This window comes from Notolepis coatsorum (genome assembly GCF_963971535.1).
Source record: "Notolepis coatsorum genome assembly, chromosome: 8".
In the NCBI taxonomy this organism is placed as follows: domain Eukaryota; kingdom Metazoa; phylum Chordata; class Actinopteri; order Aulopiformes; family Paralepididae; genus Notolepis; species Notolepis coatsorum.
In genome coordinates this window covers 18,887,806-18,893,508 of record NC_140172.1, presented here as the reverse complement: position 1 = coordinate 18,893,508, position 5,703 = coordinate 18,887,806, and the positions used below count along the sequence as shown (strand labels likewise).

Genomic DNA, 5,703 nt, shown 5'->3' with positions numbered 1-5,703 from the left:
CTGTTAATCTGTTAGCAATTTTAGTATATAAACCAAACTTAGGTGTGAGGTTAAAATCTTTCTCCGTTTAAACAAACAGGACTCACAACAGAGCAGAAAACTGTCTTGAGTCTGATCTCTATTGTTAAACCTACATGTATGTAATCCAAGCCTGCTTGATTAATAACAAACACATCTTTCTATAATGTTGTGATAGAGCCTGCACAAGTATTATCTGTTCCAAGGTGATGGAGCCTACGGTAGTAAAGATGTAAAGAGTCTGCGGACAGTGTCTGGTTTTAATGTACTAATGGACTGATGGTCATTGTGTTTATGTTTGTGTACTTGTGCATGTGATTGTGTATGTGTGTGTGTACTTATGTGCTCCAGCTCCTATCATATGTATTGTACTAATAATAGTGTTTACGTTCCATGTGTCCATATCTGGCTGCCAAGAGGTGCGAGGAGCTGAAGGAGAACACAGAGCTGCTGCGGGACCTGGAGCAGAAGAACGCCATGATCTCGGTCCTGGAGAGCAGCATCAAGGACATAAACTGTACATTGGAAGAGGTCTACAAATATACAGCATTGTTGGGGGGGGGGGCTCTCTCGCATATAGTAATAATAGAGTATATACATTTGAGGGGGAATAAACTGTACATATACAGCACTGTTTGTGATACAAAAATAGTAGAGTACATTAACCTGGCACACAACATACTTGTTCACATGTCATTTTTCTTTCACTGTGGTTAATATTGTGATATATTCATGCTGTGATGTGAATGCCGTCCATGTTAGTTTACCTTCAATGGAGAAGTGCATTAAATAATTTTAATGCAAAAAAAGTGTCTGCTTGGTTTCATTCCAGCCTTGCCTAAACACCAGCTGATGATTTCACTAATTGGCTCACCTCTTCAACTAACTCACCTGGTGCAATGTATAGTTAAAATGAAAACTTGGCCCACGATGGGTTGAGTTTGAGACCCCTGGTGTATCCCCTTTTTTTTTAAATGTACTTTTACTTTTTAGTACTTAAGTACATTTAAAAGTAGGACTTTTTGACTTTTACTCAAGTGTGTTTTTAGCCAGATACTTTTGACTTTTACTTGAGTCAGATTTTGAGATGGTACCCATACTTTCACTTAAGTATAATTTCTGGGTACTTTTTACACCCCTGATAAATGTCATGTATGTTGAGTGTCATAAATGTCACTATGAATTGAAAATGGGGGACCCATTGTACCCATTCTGCAATCTGTTAAACAAAGTATTCATTCATTCAACCAAAACCACAAAAACAAAACAACTGGATGAATGAATGAAAACTTTATTTAACAGATTGCAGAATGGGTACAATACAGTACGGCTCAATACACACAATTGTTAAGGGGATGCAGACCAGAGAAAGACGTGTGTCTTGTTTACATCAGGGTCCCCCATTTTCAATTATAGTGACATGACATTTATGACACTCAACATACATGACATCATGACATTTATGGCATAGGGACATACATGACATACAGGTATACTATATAGTACTGTCTGAGTGAGTACAGAATGAATGAATGAATGAAAACTTTATTTAACAGATTAGCAGGTCTGTGTTGTGTTGTGCGTTACGAGAGAGTATTAACCTGCAAAACCCATATTGAGCTGGAATTAAGTTGAAATGCATTTTTACTTAACGTTACAGCATTATTCAAACGTGATAGGAAGTTTCACATTCTTGTACAAAATAAATATACTGTCTCATAAATATACTCTTACAATATATATATTTTAACCCCCCTCTCAGTTAATTAATTTCCACTTTCTTTCTCTTCCATTTCCATAGCAATGTCCTGGTCGCCATTGACAACCTGACGAAGGCCCGCAATTGCATGGTTGCACGGCAAATCCAGAAGTGCATCGAAGACGATTTGGGTATTCATCTCAGCCTGACTGCTATCCGTACAGCACGTAGGGGCCTCGGCTGGAAATATGGTCAAACTAAGTTCTGGCCAATGATCCGTGACAAAAATAAAGAATTAAGACTCGCACAGGTTTGTTTTTCTTCTATCTATCTATCTATCTATCTATCTATCTATCTATCTATCTATCTATCTATCTATCTATCTATCTATCTATCTATCTATCTATCTATCTTATCTATCTATCTTATCTATCTATCTATCTATCTATCTATCTATCTATCTATCTATCTATCTATCTATCTATCTATGTTCTATCTATCTACCCCCCCCCCCCACTATCTATGTTCTATCTATCTACCCCCCCCCCCACTCCTACCCAACCCCCCCCTACTGTACTGTACCCATTCGGCAATCTGTTAATAAAGTTTTCATTCATTCATATGAGCCGTACTACATGTATTGTACCCATTCTGCAATCTGTTAAATAAAGTTTTCATTCATTCATCTACAGGCGCACCAGTGGATCGATACATGTGAAACATGGCATGACGTCATATTTACAGATGAGAGCACTGTCGCACTCGAACACTTTGCAAGACAAAGCTTTACGAAAAAAGGCTTTCGTCAAGGTAAACCGGCCCCTAAGCATCCGTTAAAAGTGCATGTTTGGGGCGCGATTTCCAAGCTCGGTCCAGGCCCGCTTGTTATTTTCGATGGAATAATGGACCGTGTCTTTTTTGAAGAATCGATCATCAAAGCAGCCGCTGGTCCGTACATACGAGCTACTTTTGGGAAGAGCCATCGTTTCTTCCAGGATAACGACCCCAAACACAGCGCTGCCAGAGTTTGCATTGCAGCAGAGGGAATCAATTGGGTCAAAACCCCGGCTGAGTCGCCCGATTTGAACCCCATTGAAATTGTGTGGCACCTAATGAAAGATTATATTCGCAGAGAGGCGAAACCTTTCACGAAAGATGCTTTAGTAGCGGCCATAAGGTTTTACTGGCGCAATAAACTAACAGTGGATGTATGTAACAATCTCATCGCTGGCTTGGCAAAAGTGTTGCCCCTAGTCATAGCAAATAATGGAGGGCAAAGTGGTAAATAAGCCAGTTAACGTGTAACCTTGTAATTTGTGTGTGTGTGTTTTAATACAATTCTGAACTCTTGACTTGACTGACAACTTGTTACTTGATATTACTGTAAATCATTTGACATCTATTGCTGACTGTTCATACATTTGTTACAATAAAGATGCAAATAATTGTTATCTCTTGTCCAATCAGACAGTTTTGTATGTAACGTTGTGTTTAATAACAATAACAGTGACGTCACATACTGGATTTACTACATCGCCCTCTGTAGAACACAAATGAGCAAGGGCGCACATAATAATAATATATTTAACACCCCCACTCGAACTTAGCTTATTGTGGTACAAAACAAAAATATATATATATTCTCCCTGGGTACAATACAGTACAGCTCAATAAACACAATTGTTAAAGGGATGCAGACCAGAGAAAGACTTTCGTCTTGTTTACATCAGGGTCCCCCATTTTCAATTCATCATAACATGACATACAGTACTGCTACATCTATACATTTATGACATACCAGATTTACAAATACAGTACTGTTTGTGATACAAAAAGAGTCTAAAAAAGAGAGTATATGATAACGTTAGCACACTGTCGATGGCTCATTGATTTAACTGTAGCTACTGTACAGTAGCAAGCCAAGTTACTACGGGGGACCCTGATGTAAACAAGACGAAAGTCTTTCTCTGGTCTGCATCCCCTTAACAATTGTGTATATTGAGCTGTACTGTATTGTACCCATTCTGCAATCTGTTAAATAAAGTTTTCATTCATTCGTTCATTCACTTACCGATCTTTGTGCACCTTCTTAGTTCAAGTGTCGAACGAAGTTGGACGTTGCATGATTGCATCTCCAACTGTGATCCTCGAACCGCACGTTTTGCATACTGCGATTCGTTTTGTTTATCACCGCATAGTTTTTATAACGAAACGCAACAATCTTGGGTAGCATTTTACATTTCGCCGTTCGGAATGAGTGAACTCAGCTCTAACATTACTTCCTGACTATGCATCGCTCGTGCTATCGCGCAACGTGATTGGTTGTTTCAAAGTGCCCTACTGTAAAATATGCCATACTTTGTTTACTTGTTTATTGCACAATGTCGCTCTATTGGTTGGATTCTTATTATATAATGAAGTGTGGATTCGCGCAAAATGAATTAATATATATACATTTACATACAGATCGTTATACAGTATACTGTGTAGGACGTTGTAGCGTCCGTCTAATGACTTTGCGCCTCCTGGCGGCATAAAATAGAACAGCAGCCTGGGTTCCTAATTCATTTCCGACGTGATATAACCGTGCTCACGTCGCGGCAAAGCGCCCAGGAAAACTAAACGCTTCATCTGTACATATCTAAAGCCTCCTATGGACTCGTTGCTTACTGGACCGGCTAGATCCGTGTTAACTAGTGCAAGTGGTACCTTTACTTTTTCTGTGGGATTTCTGTTTCCCGATTGAGTAAACGTCCCCGTTTTGCACACTACACATTTTTTGTCAGGTCTACGCTTTTCACCGTCAATGTACATGCCTTCTGTCACTGCTTGCAGTTTCAGTAAATCCTAGTAATTACAATGACCCATAATCTCGTGCCATGTCTGAATATCGTGACTGGCCGCCACGCTACACATATCATTATTATCATTACACTTGTCGTTGTCATTACACTCTGTTTGCAGATAATATATTCTCTGGTACATCTTTATGTCAAACCGTGTACCGTCATGCTCTACAAGAAAATGTTTACCTTTATCGAAGAGTACCTTGGCACCGCTTGCAGTAGCAGCTATTACAGAGAATAGTCCTTGTGGGAACGATGGTACGTAGAGAGCGTTCTTTAACGTCACTGTACGCCGGCGCCCCCCACTGTCCGTGAGGCATACCTGTGCGTCTCCTTTCTCTTGCGCCAACCCGTAGGTGCGCTTCCCGTCTGCCAGCTCCATGCTGTGCCTCTCCGGGTGGAAAGTGTTGTCAAAGTTCTTGAACCAACTCCTGTCGTTGATGACATGGGACGACGCACATGTGTCAACGATCAGTCCCCTCCTCTGGGCCCGCTGCAGCTGTGCCGGCCTGGCGATGCACGCTGTCCGCACCCCAAAAGCAAAGTCTTCTTGTCCCGTTATTCTCCGGGTGTCGTCTCGATCCGTCTCATGTTGATCGTCGCTGCCATCGTGTCCGCTGCCGCCATTTTGTCCACAGCCGGCATCTTGTCCGTAGCCGCCGTCTCGTCCATGGCCGCCGTCTCGTCCATGGCCGCCATCTTGTCCATGCCCGTATCGCTCGCTCTGGTCGTGTTTCTTCATGCACGCTCTGTCTGTGTGCCCCGTGGATTTGCAGAAGCTACACCAGACAGTCTTTGTGCAGTCGCCTCTCCGATGGCCTTTCTCTCCGCATCGCCAACACGCCAGTTCCGCCGTGGTCCTGGTCCTCTCCCTTGGCGTCGCTCGGGCCTTTAGCACCCTCTCTCCCGCCTCCGCGGCGGCTGGGTGGGTATCTTCTGAGGCCTCGAAGTTTCTTAACTTGGCCTTGAACTGTCCCAGCGTCATGTCCGCTGAACCGTGTGTTACCAGGAGTGTGAACGGTTTGTACAGCTCCGGTAGTCCCCTCATCACCATCGCCATCATTAGCCCATCGCTTGGTGCTTCTCCTGCACTCTTCAATGTCGTCATGGACTGCTCAGCTCTGATGACGTATTCGGTAA

At 42.3% G+C, this 5,703-nt stretch overlaps 1 long non-coding RNA gene across 1 annotated transcript; it reads left to right on the top strand.

Moving 5' to 3' along the window:
- The first annotated feature begins 434 nt into the window (after positions 1–434).
- LOC311232813 lies at positions 435–3,116 on the top strand. The gene is made up of 3 exons (XR_014619979.1): positions 435–549; positions 1,820–2,027; positions 2,410–3,116. It is a non-coding gene; the product is annotated as an uncharacterized lncRNA (long non-coding RNA).
- Positions 3,117–5,703: the final 2,587 nt, after the last annotated feature.